We start from the raw sequence: 14346 nt of genomic DNA on the forward strand, positions 1-14346 counted from the left end.
CTGACAGGTACTGAACGATAGAGACGAGAGGCAGCTATAGCCCTCTATTCTTTTTCTGCCATCGTTCTCTCAATCTCTAATCCGCACTAAATTTATACCATTTCTCCGACACAACACATACAGGCACATGCACGTTCAGCAATCATATTTTCCTTTGTCTTGTAATGCAATACAATTAAAAGCATGCTTACAGTTAACCTTGATGACCGCCATATGCAAATACATTTGATGTTTGATTTATACCATGCAATTTCCGCATGTTGAAGCTGCCCGGAAAGTGACGCTTAAAAACAATATAAAACCCAAACATGGTCCATAAAGAGTTTCATCAAGAAATGCTGGGAAACGTCTTTAACTGATGGTGTAAATTAAAAGGATATAAAGTGTGGAAACTCTATGGCAGCCCCATGGGCCCCTGAGCACTCAATGCTGTCAGGGTAGACTACACTCCACTGATTTCAATTAAAAGCTAAATTAGCCATTTGAACTCTGATCTTAGCACTGTGATGTAATTCATGCCTTGCTATCAGATAACGCGTCTCATAAATTACACCTGGTACTACTTCACCTCATCAATAATGCTTTATCTGCATTATCAAAATCAATGGACTTGTTGCTGTGGTGATTATTGCTGGTCATCATGTCATCATCACATTATCAGAGTATGTTGCATGCCAATATGCATAATTACAGTTATGAACTTTCAGACCAATGTATATAGGCTAAAATGTAATGTATCATAATATAACATATACACTACTATTTAAAACTTTGGGTTTGACAGGTTTTTTCATGTTTTTTTATTCCCACCAAGGCTGCATTTTTTATTAAACGTACAGTAAAAACAGTAATACTGTGAAATATTACTTGTGTTCTTTGATATAGCATAAAGTGTAATTTTTTTCTGTGATGGCAAAGCTGAATTTTCAGCATCATTACTTCAGTCTTCAGTGTCATATGATCCTTTAGAAATCATTTTAATATGCTGATTTGGTGATTGAGTGACATTTATTAATACAATATTAATACTACTATAATTTTTGTTTTTGTTTTTTTGGAAACAGTGATACATATTTTTCAGGATTCTTCGATGAATAAAAAGCTCGAAAGAACAGCTTTTATTTGAAATAGCATTATTTTGTAACATTATAAATTGTCTTTACTGTCACTTTTTTGCATCCTTGCTGAATAAAAGTATTATTTTTTTTCAAAACCTTACTGATCCCAAATGTATAATATAGAATAATATATCTGCTACTTCAAAATATCAAAAAAATATTTGTAAGTAGTTTAAGAAAAAAAATAGCTCATCAATGACATCTTTTTTAGTCATTATCAATTTAAATAAAAGTCAACTGTTTGTTGATTTGAACTCATTCTTTTCTATAGGGCAGCTAACACAAATTTGCAAAACAGCTAGATGTATGCAACAGAATGGGACAAAATGAAGATGCCTTGAGACATCAAGAGTTTTTAAAAGTAAAACAACAGTTTTAGCTAGCTTACATTTACATAAACACAGGATGCAATAATGCATCTGAACGGACCCCACGTTCAAGAACAAAGAGCATCAACTTTTCATAATAAAAAACAGGAAAACACGGGCGCAGTCAGACACGCTCATACACACAATAAAGCCCCAGTGTTTTCACTCATCCACAGTGTGGATTCCCAGCAGTCACTAATCATATCAGGTTAACTCTGTGGGCCTGAAATGGATCCCAAAGCAGCAGCCTGTTCACAATGCGACTAAACTAGGATTTCCCCACTCACACCTGCCCTTCTCTCAGCCCCATCACCGGCACTCAGCACCTCCATTAACAGGTTCACACAGGTGCCCTCAGCTTCCACCACACGGCTACACAAAGAATAACAATAGCCGACATTATAAAGAGAATAATGGCATTAATAGCAGACTGCAGCCTCTCTCTTTGCTAATTGGCTTGTCTGCTAGCAGCCTCCACTCCAAGGGTCATGGGATTTTGTGGGTGGCATCTGTAAATAGCTAATCAGCTCCCCAGGCGCTCGCTACACTTCAGAAAGTATTTCTTTTGAATTCGTAATAATAACGGGAGGAGGACTGTCGGGGAGGGGATTGGGGGGTGGGGGGGGGCCGTGCGGGGGGGTTGTTGGATAACGACGTATGGCTAAGATAACTGCCAGAGACAACAGAGGCGAAAAATAAATAATGAAGCGCCGATTGTTATTCCTGCGCAGCCAACAGAAGCTGTTTGAAGTGCAGACTCGCCTTTATCTTGTCACACTGGAAGAAGAAGAAGAAAAAAAACATTGCCAGCCCAGACGCAATAAAGATGTCTTTGACGCTTTTGGAGAATGACTAACAAGATTTGAGGTGTGAGGGGGTGAAGTGGGGTAAAGCTAACATGGCTGTCGAGAACGTACGGCTGTTTTAGGAGCGTGGTGATGAGGTATGCAGAAGTTGAGCAAAGCAGAGATGGAATCGTGATTCCTGAGACACTTACGTTTCCTGATAATGCCAAGCTGCCAATAACAAGGGGAAGGGACAGGCCACTCTCCGGTCTGATGTTCTAATGAAAAATCTGCAAGAGAAGGACTGAGATGTTATGACCGGCTGTTGATGTGATTCGTAAGGATTCAAAATCAACAGTAATTGACAGATGCTACATAATTATTAGGGCTGTGCTCAGAATATCGATACAACGATACATCGTCATGAACTCCTGACGATGCGCGTATCGATACAGCAGCTGCCGTATCGAGTCTGTCTTGCTTTTAAATCTAGCCAATCATGTGACGTCAATCGATGCTAGCAGGCAACGCAAGCAGACATTCACGTTTCTGTGAGCTTTCATTCATAAATAATCAACTGTTTTGTCGCAGATGTGAACAGGAAATGCGCTCTTGAACGGAGAAACGCGCGATCTCCAAATCATCGATCAAAGCATGCTAACGTTTTAGGACAGGTCGATGGTATATAAATCATGCCCGAACGTTAGCATTTGTCAATCAAGCCAAACCGTCAATTCAGAAACTGAGAAACTTGGAGGCCTCTCAGGTTGACGCGCGAGCTGGCTTGACTGAAGTTTTCGTGAGGATATAGTTTATGGACTGTTTTGATTTCGGTAATTACATCTAGAAAGGTAAAAGCAGTGATGACATATAATAGAGATATCTGAAAGCGAAACGAAAGTGATATTGGCCTCGTCCAGTGGGGAGGATGCACTAGAGGAGACCTGCGCATTTAATTGGTATGTGTATAGTGTAAAACTGCATTTACAATACTTATCAGTGACATGCACTTTGATCGTGAAAGTGAAAGTGCCCTTTGCGGTCACATCGCATCATGTAAATCTTGTTAACATTAGTTAATGCATTGTAAACCAACATGAACAAACAATCAACAACTGTATTTTTTAATAACTAACATTAACAAAGATGAACTAATACAGTATGTATTGCTCATGGTTAGTTCATGTTAATACGTTATGTTTAATAAATGAACCTTATTGTTAAGTGTGTATTGTAAACTCATGTAGCCCATATTTTGTAGCCTGTATTATGTTGTTCTAGAACATATTTTGAGTTGATATCCAAAAAAAATAATTTACACAGATGAAAAAAAAAAAAAAAACAGGCAGTATAGACATTATTATAATATGATAGCCGATATAATTAACCAACTTAGTTTTCTTACAGTCAACTTACTGTTGCAAGTGAAATTAGTCATTGAGCTTTGTTGATATGCTTCAGTGTCACTATTGTCAATTCAGTTAGAGGGAGTGACTTTAAAAGCAAGCTTTTAAAAGAAGCTTTTTTTGTGACAATTTTTTAATATTTAATTTAAATTATTGTTTTTTTTTTAATGACAAAAACAAAATAGTTTTTCAGTTATCACGACTGTTATAACACTGGTTATTCAATAAACACATATTACTGTTACTAAACTCTGCTCAAAAGAAATTTAAATTCTAAATTGAACCATATCGCGATACGTATCGTATCGTGGCTTTAGTATCGTGATGCGTATCGTATCGTGACATTGTTGGCGATACACAGCCCTAATAATTATATTAACTATATTTATAACATATGATACAGTTAAGCAACATTACATGATCAAGAGTGCTGTTTTTCTGAAAAGGTGAGAATGATTTCATACAACAGTTCAATAAACAAGTAGATAAATTTACTATTTTAGATGCAATATTGACTGTTTTTGTTCTGTTTCTGCAGCGAAATAGTTCTAAACAAAGATCACAGTAGAACAATAGTGCATCTCATTTCATCACTGAATGATGCAGCATTTTGAACAAATAGGTTGAGTCAAAGATTCAATGACCCATTTATAAACAACTGCCTCATTCTTGAATGAATCAGCCATTTGAACAAATGACTCAGTGAGTCGCTCATTAAGACGATCACTTGCCGACACCTACTGTCAATTCAGTTTCATGTTTAAAAGTATCATTCTTTCCAACATTTCTTATTTTTTATATATAAAAAAAAAAATTAAAACAATCTCATAACATAATTTAATGCAGCTATATTTTTTAGTGTAAATTATTTCATTTGATTAACAGCTATTGTCTTATTATTCTAATTCAATTTACTGATCAAATTTAAGAATTTAAAATGAAAGATGGAGCATACATTTACAGTTTTTTACAATCGCTAGGACACATTTCTCAATACTTAAGTCACTTTTGCAAAACTCTTCACACAGTTCTCCTAACCAACTTTCATCTTGGCACAGCAGTTAATTTCACATTCAAAATGCACTAAATCTACCAAAACACTTCATTCATGTCTCAAATCAACTCATTCTTCCAGAACACTAGCAAAGGTTTTCACCAAGCAAACACACTTTGTCAGTCATAAAACATCGACCTTAAAAACACTAACATCAGTTAGCATTATACAATGTTTTCTTTTTTTAAATTTCTTTATAAAACAAGAATGACACTCTCTACTGCTTATAATTCACCGCAGTACATGTTACATGGTCCATGTTTACATTACAGAACAAAATTATTCCTAAGTTTCCCCTTTTGAATGGATGGTAATGAAACTGAAAAACAAATGCTTGTGTAGGTGTTCAGTTTCATCTAATTCCTCTGATAGTATTTGATTTTTTATATTCAGAATATATTTCATTACAATATTATTATAGAAATGCAGCATATTTCTGCCTTATTCAGTTTTGTATGATGTTATTGTTTTGAACATAAGTTTAACAGTTTTGAAAACAGTATGTAAGCATGTGCAAATTGGCCTGTATGTACAAAGAGTTTTGGCAGTTGTTGTGTCTGAGTGAGAAAATAATTTATGACATTTGAGAGATATAGTCATTGAATGCATTTTGTGCCAAAGCAATGATAATTGATCCTCAGTTTAGCACACATAGACTTCTGTTGTGCTCACTGTGTGAAGAGTTTTGCAAAAGTGACCTAAGTATTGAGAAATGTGTCCTAGCGTCTGTAAAAAACTGTAATAAGATTAGGAAAAAAAACGCCCTTCGTAAAGTAAAAAAAAAAAAAAAAAAAAAAAGAAGCCCTCAGGGTAAATATCACAAATATGCAGATTTAAATATGTCAAAGCCTAACTTTTTGAAGTTGGAAACAGCAGTGCTACCAAGTAAAAAAGTTAATTACGAACCCTGAAATTATAATTTTGGTTTTCGCACTCAAAAAGTATTCTTGTTGCTTCATAAAGGTGGAACCACTGCAGTCATGTTGACTATTTTAACAATGTCCTTAGTACCTTTCTGGACCTTGAAAGTTGTGGTTAAATTGCGGTCTATGGGGGATAAATAAAAAAAAAACCTCTCTAATTTCATCAAAAATATCTTGATTTGTGTTCCCAAAATGAAAGGTCTTACAGGTGTGGAATGATATGAGGATGAGTAATTAATGACAGAATTTTCATTTTCGGGTGAACTAACACATTAAGTCAAAATTATTGCCCTGTGCGCCGTCTGTTTGGCACGCGTGCGTTCATTGAATTCTAAGTTTAACAAGATGCTTGTTGTCAGAATATGCAAAATGGAAATACCAATGGGACGTTCTAACATTTACAGTTAAAGTTATGTGTTCAGGAAAACACGTGTCAAAGGCATTAAACATCACACGCGTCTGTTAAAGCACGAGAGGGCAAGACACTGTAAACGCTTATGCTTTTGTTTGAAGCGCTTATATTTATAAAGCATTCTCATGATTTGGACAACTTGGATCATGTACCTTTCCCTTCGCTATTTTTCATATATGTTTTGTCCATAGAAATGGGTTATTCACTACTGTAAAGTAATGCGACTGGCTGATGGGCACAGCGCGCAGATGCGATTAATCGATAATCAAATTCGTTGTTGATTATTTTCCTTATTGATAATATGTATGTTAACAAGAATGTAAAAGTGCTTTTATTATATTATATTATATATTCCATTTTATTATATAATATAAGCTTCACATTTTTGCATTTAAATCCTCCAAAAATTGTCCCCATTTGCTTGTATTGTTAGTGCAGTAACCTTAATTTTCACCCTAGTCCCCAACCAGGGAAAAGTCAAAAAATGTTGTAGTAATTGAAATTGCCACAAATGTTTTCAATTGAGCTCAATTTGTATTAAATCCGGAATATACCTTTAAGAGCCCTGACTATTTCTGTGAAAATACTGCTGAATATGCTCAAAAATCCTTTCAAAACTCACCATCCAGTTATCATGAGGTTAGACCATTTTTTAGACTCCTAGGGCTGCTGTCTTTCTCTGTTCCATCCTCACTTTTGACAAGTGTGTGTGTGTGTGTGTGTGTGTGTGTGTGTGTGTGTGTGTGTGTGTGTGTGTGTGTGTGTGTGTGTGTGTGTGTGTGTGTGCGTGTGTGTGCGTGTGTGTGCGTGTGTGTGCGTGTGTGTGCGTGTGTGTGCGTGTGTGTGTGACAACCTCACAACCAGTCACCTCCTCAAACTGATCGCTCTACGGCTCTATGCTTCCCTGAACACCACCACATTATACTGCTACAATGCTCTCACAATCACTGCAATTAAGCCTGGGCGAATCATACCATGCCACTGCAGCTCAGGGCTCCAGCACACAGACAGTTCAGTGGCCAATAACATTATACATGTCTGAGAGGGGGTTACAACATTATACATTACAAAACGTTATCACTTCTTTTTAAAAGTTTTGATATTAGAGTGAAGTGATACACGTAGACACTGCTCAGTTTCAAATTATCTTTCCATTTAAAGTATCAACTTTCTCAAGTTTTTCTACTAAAAATTCTAATAACAATGCCTCATTCACTAAACATGGATACACACCTACATTTCAAATTTCAATTCCTGAATCCTGAATAAATTATGATAAGTATGCTAAATAAATAAATAAACAAACAAACCTGAAACCACAAAGCACATAAATCACAGTGGGCTTAACATGGAATTTGTTCATTCAGAACTAAATAAATGAATGAATAAATAAATAAAAAAATAATAATACATGTAAAAATGTATTGAATTACAAAGTGTTTTTTTTTTTTTTGTTGAACTAGTTTTAAGAAAGAAATAAGGTAATCAGTAATGGAAACATAACTAACTAATTCAGGTAATGCTAACTTGCTAATTGGTAACATAATGCTTTGATTAGCAAAGCAATTGCTTGTTCAATCTTCTAAATTAACATAGCAAAACATTAAACACTACTAAATCTCCCACTTAACATTAATCTTGCACAAAAAAAAAAAAAAACATTATATAACATAACTTTAGCATTTACTCTCCCTTTTGGGTGCCATGGCAAAGCATGCTGGGAAGTTGAAATCCCAGCCCAGTTTCAGTTTAATTTAAGTTCATCTAAATTAAAAGAAACAAGTTCATTAAACTCAAAACAATGAAACAATTCAGATTACTTAAAATGTGTCAGTTTTGTGAAAGCAGAAGAAAAAGGCAGTTCAAAAAACTCATAAAAGTTCATTTGTTTGAACTAATTTATTTAATTTTTTTAATTTAAGTTTGCCTTACTCAAACCAATTAATTATTTTGAACGTTTGGGTTCATTAGTGACTGATGGCTAATAAAGTATAAAGCAACACATTTATTATTCAATTATAATTTTGTAAATATAAATGCAGTTCATATTGAAATCTCTGATTTTGACTGTACTTGTCTGGGCACCATTGGAGACACTGTTGAGATCCATTTTTAAATGTTTTGAGATACACGTGAGATGCAAGCAGAGGGAGATTTCTCCATTCTCACATCAAAAACATGTCCCAAGTAACTAATTTCTGAATTTTCAACATTTTGATTTTTAAATATTTGTTTTCTTAAAGGCAATCTGTAATATTAATGGTAGAAAACAGTACTAAAACATTTTTCATCCTTTTAAGCTAACAGAAAAACAGCAACATTAAATCATTTAGAGGCAAAAGCTGTCTGGAAAAGCAGTTTACTCTGCACACATTTGTTACAAAAGTGTTGCTGTTGTGCTTCCACAAACTACATCTCAGTTACACTAATTACACAACGTACCACAAAAGACACCACGTGATGCAATCCCTGTATTGCAAATGCCCTCTGCGCAATGTTCATTTTCCTTGTTCAACTTAGTCATTTTTAACTAGCTTCACACTAAATCAGCAGAGGTGTGTGTTTGTACGTGTGCCACTGTATGACTGTGTGCGTGTCGTCCTGTGACCCAGAGGCAGTGTGCAGCGAGAGGTCCTCTCGCCCTGATGCAGAGAGAGATGCTCCAGCATGAAGGCCCTGATAATATCAGGATAACAAGAGCTAATTAAATTTGGTGTGATCGCTGGAGAGTGAATTATTTATTGAGAGAGCACGAAATGCTACTTAACTCACAGCAGCTCGGATTTACTTCTCGTTTCAAGTCCGGCCCATCTCTGAGCTTTTCTACAAAAGGTGCATGGTGCTCTTCTGACAGCAAAAAATAGATCCTTAATAAAGCATGGAAACTGTTCGCTGGCTGTTAATTATCTTCCCAAGAACTGAAAGTGTTTTTGGGAAGAGAGCAGTTTCAGGCATAAAAACATTTTTTAATATCACGGACCCATTTGTCAGGTCACTGCAGTCATGTGTCTAATTAATGTAGATAATTTGAGATAAACAAGTTGTAATTAATTAGTGACACTAGGTTGCGAGCATGTAAATTAGTATCATTTTTTCTATATAAAGTCACATTAAAGCATCAGTTCTGCACTATACGGATACTTCAGAACCATTATTTACCTGTAATATTTATGTCAGGCAATATGGGGACATTTCACCTCACATTGGTATGAGCAGGTAATGTTCTTACCCCAAAGATTAAGACCATCAATCTGTCAAGGACAATGAAAGCCTTTATTACTTCCTTAATTGTATTCAAAGGATAATTTCATCGATGACCTGTGCAGCTTATTGATGAAGCAGGGTAATCTAAATCCCTATAAGCACACTGCAGGTGCATTGATGAAAAGTTGGCCTTGGTGGGGGCGCAGGAAAACTCCCCTCTTCCTGCATTATCACAGTACGCAACTCTAATGAATACAAAGTGAACAGCACATCAGCTAGGATAAGAGCTCTTCTGTCCAGATTAATGAAATCTATTTTACACAAAGGGTCATTAGATTTACAAAAGAGGGAGTTAAGAGCTCTTAGTGTAGTTTGTGTGAGATAAAGATGTTTCGGTGTCAAGTGGAAGTGTCAATATGTTGCTCTTTTTTGACAGACAAGGTCAAAACATTACTGTATGTCAATGTGCATGTGAGAAATTACCATTATAACGCTAGGCCTCCAGTATAGATATGGTGGTTTTCCAAACCAACCACAGGAAAACCTAACTATTTTACAAAGTGGCAATTTTAATTTTTTTAGGAAAAAGCAAGCATGAAAGTCCCCTAAGCCCACCCCTAAACATAATCACCACTATGAGGCGTAAGCAGATCTTATGAAAGCATACGACTGAGATAGTACAAATTCATACAAATTAGTCCAATTTGCCCAAATCTGGTTAAGAATTGTCATGAGACTGTGTTGAGTGTTCTGACGTTGGTTCATGCCCGACCTATTCATCATGCAGATAAATAAATACGGTTTTATAGTTATGGCTCATACAAATCAACAAAGTTCAAAGTTCTTTTCATTTCTAAAAGCCATCCAGGACAGGGCTTTGGGGTGGAATCTGGTATCTTAATTTGAAGTGGATGGATGTTTTATTTTTATTTTTCTAAAAATGACTTCATGTTCTAGCCATTTAGATGGTAAGCAGTGCATTTTACAATTTAAAAGTAAACAGATTCACTAAAAATCACAATAATAAGTACAAACCCGATTCCAAAAAAGTTGGGAAACTGTACAAATATTATTTGTACAATAATTTACAAATCTCATAAACTTATATTTTATTCACAATAGAATATAGATAACATATCAAATGTTGAAAGTGAGACATTTTGAAATGTCATGCCAAATATTGGCTCATTTTGGATTTCATGAGAGCTAAACATTCCAAAAAAGCTGGGACAAGTAGCAATAAGAGGCCGGAAAAGTTAAATGTACATATAAGGAACAGCTGGAGGACCAATTTGCAACTTATTAGGTCAATTGGCAACATGATTGGGTATAAAAAGAGCCTCTCAGATTGGCAGTGTCTCTCAGAAGTCAAGATGGGCAGAGGATCACCAATTCCCCCAATGCTGCGGCGAAAAATAGTGGAGCAATATCAGAAAGGAGTTTCTCAGAGAAAAATTTTGAAGTTATCATCTCCAGTGCATAATATCATCCGAAGATTCAGAGAATCTGGAACAATCTCTGTGCGTAAGGGTCAAGGCCAGAAAACCATACTGGACACCTGTGATCCTCGTGCCCTTAAGTTGTGCACACACTTAACGATTGTAAGGCCGATTATGAATGTAAATTGATACTTATGACTGATCGCGCTCAAACGCGTCCAGTCAGAGCCAGTTGTGTTCAGTCTGTGATTACAGTCGGTGTTCAAATTCCATGTGTAAGTATTTAAATCTGCTTCAGTCACAGGAAACAATCTTAGCACAGTCTTAGAATGTTTTAGCTAGTCGTTAAATGTGTGCCCGGCTTTAGACAGCACTGCGTCACATACAGAAAAAATAGAACAAAAAAGAAGCCATATCTAAACATGATCCAGAAGCACAGCCGTTTTCTCTGGGCCAAGGCTCATTTAAAATGGACTGTGGCAAAGTGGAAAACTGTTGTGGTCAGACGAATCAAAATTTGAAGTTCTTTTTGGTAAAACTGGGACGTCATGTCATAAAAAGGACAAGGACAACCCAAGTTGTTATCAGCGCTCAGTTCAGAAGCCTGCATCTCTGATGGTATGGGGTTGCATGAGTGCGTGTGGCATGGGCAGCTTACACATTTGGAAAGGCACCATCAACGCTGAAAGGTATATCCAAGTTCTAGAACAACATATGCTCCCATCCAGACGTTGTCTCTTTCAGGGAAGACCTTGCATTTTCCAACATGACAATGTCAGACCACATACTGCATCAATTACAACATCATGACTGCGTAGAAGCAGGATCCGGGCACTGAAATGGCCAGCCTGCAGTCCAGATCTTTCACCCATAGAAAACATTTGGCGCATCGTAAAGAGTAAGATGCGACAAAGAAGACCTAAGACAGTTGAGCAACTAGAAGCCTGTATTAGACAAGAATGGAACAACATTCCTATTCCTAAACTTGAGCAACTTGTCTCCTCAGTCCCCAGATGTTTGCAGACCGTTATAAAAAGAAGAGGGGATGCCACACAATGGTAAACATGGCCTTGTCCCAACTTTTTTGAGATGTGTTGATGCCATGAAATTTAAAATCAACTTATTTTTCCCTTAAAATGATACATTTCCTCAGTTTAAACATTTAATATGTCATCTATGTTGTATTCTGAATAAAATACTGAAATTTGAAACTTCCACATCATTGCATTCTGTTTTTATTCACAATTTGTACAGTGTCCCAACTTTTTTGGAATCGGGTTTGTACACAAGTTGCACTGATACAGATTCATTATTTGAAGTTTCAGTTGATCTTAAATTTTAATTAACTTATGCTGGCTCTCAGAATAACTAATAAAGTCACACCATTAGAATAGCTGTCAAATTAGCCAAAAACACTCAACATAAATGTAAAACGAAACAATTTCAAGATGACATAATGAAATTAAGAATGTCATTTTACAAAACGGGTGCCAGTCAGGAACACTTCATAAAAAAGACTAACAATTAATAGCTCATGCCAGCTTCGTCATACTCATATTCTAGGCAGAATGTGAGTCTGATACTGCTCCATTGCACTTGAATTATGGGGCGTGTCTTAACCGAACCAGTATAAAAACAACAACTCTGCACTCAATTGGATAGACCTACAACCAATCAGAGCAACGCAGTAAGTGACGTATGTTGAACTTGTACTTAAACTTTTGCCGAATCCCGTTGGAAGGACGGCAAACACATCTTTCCCATCGACAAATGCCTTGATTGCGGTTCTTTGTTAGTCTTTTAAAATTAATGCGCTGTCGATTTCTTTTATTACAGACGTGATAGCGGAATCTAAACATCTTACTTCTCCAGCTGCATTCATCGTTGGTGAAAACCAATTCAACCCAAGCGCTCTTTGATGATGTGGGTGGTTACGTAACCGCAGATAGCCTTCATCGATTAAAGCCCGCCCTGGCAATTTGATTGGCTCGGCCTTCTGGGAGCCGGGCATAATTACTCCACAATGGATTGAGTCCAGACCGAACTTTCCATCCAAAAAATGTTGTGGGCGGGGTTCGGGCTGGCACCCAGGCTAACAGTATGTGGTAATTTAGTAAAAAAAAAAAAAAAAAAACATAATTATAGCCCAGCATGCATTTATTAACTCAAATTTTTTCATGTATTTAAAAAGGCACCTATTTCTTAAAATGTTTTGAATGAATTCAAACAATGCAATTAAGTCCAGAGTTGAATTGCTGCTAAAAAATGAATTTCTCAATAGACATCAACAGATAAATCATATGTGGAACAATAAGAAATGACTGGAAACGACTTTGAACAAGTAAATCAAAATGAGGCAAAAGTAAATAGGATGAAGATAAATTTTCTGAGGGAGCAATTTCACTGGGAATGAAAATAGATGTTTTTTCAAACATTTTTATACAAAAATAAATAGTTAAAATGCTACTTTTGTGTTTAATTATGTTAAATGTCAGGCAGAACAATTTCTGCTACTTGGAGGTTTATAAACTGTTAATTGCACTACTAAAGTACATCCTGATGAACAGAAAGGTGTGTGATGGTTAAGTCACAACACTTATTTAAAGCACACAGATTCTGAAAAGGGATTTATTTATGGCCCACATTTCAAAATCTTTAATGTCATAAATTAGGGATAAAAATACTAAAACATTTACCCATTTGACACTCCACCACATCTTAACCACTCTGAAGATATTGGGGTCTGAGACGACTAAGTTTAGCAAAGTTGGGGAGTTAATGCTGAACTGAACCTTTATGGAGGAAAGTCTGTGGGCAATCAGCAGATAGAACATTTGATGTGGAAGGCATTAAGATTCAGTGCAATTTGCATAATGCCTTTAGGTCCACCATAGACATTAATTACATTGATAATGCATTCATTTTTCACTTTGCATACCACTCCAGTCGTTAAGCACTCTCCTGTCTTACTCAAAGGTCAGTTTTAATCACCGACTATGCTAAAACAGATGTTTTATTACAGCCCCTCATTATGCTTTGTTCAAATTAGGGTATATGATCACTGAGAACTCATTCGACTATGCCCGGCCCATCTCATAACCTTGACTGAAGGATGTTCTCACCTGTCAACCAGGAATGTCTCAGCTCTGTAGGGTTCTTTTTTTAGTAGCATTTACTAGAATAGTAGCATGTAGGAGTATACTTCATTTGCTCATGAACACGTTACATAATAGGAGAGCCACTTTCAAACAATTACACGCATTACATTTTTTAGCACAATTGCAAAAATTAAAATTAAACAAATAAATTAGTCCACTACGGCCTCTTAGCTTAATAAAAAGAACAACAGGTGTGCTAAATATTATATGACTTTTGCAGATTTAGTGGTGCTCTGACATGGTTTGGTTTCATATCATAAGTAAACTTCAAGTAATACAATGTCAGTAGAAGTTGTCAAGGTACACAACAGGGTTACTGAGTGCGTCAACTTCTGTCTAACTGCATCAAAAGTATGAATGTGCTAAAAGTGCTTTCCCGTAATGTCTTTCTCACATGAGGATGGTGTGACAAAGAGAGTCGGTCCAAAATTGCACCACCAGTCATTTTCATTAACAACCTCGTTTTAATTAAACATTGA

Source organism: Chanodichthys erythropterus, chromosome 19 (genome assembly GCF_024489055.1).
Source record: "Chanodichthys erythropterus isolate Z2021 chromosome 19, ASM2448905v1, whole genome shotgun sequence".
NCBI lineage: Eukaryota > Metazoa > Chordata > Actinopteri > Cypriniformes > Xenocyprididae > Chanodichthys > Chanodichthys erythropterus.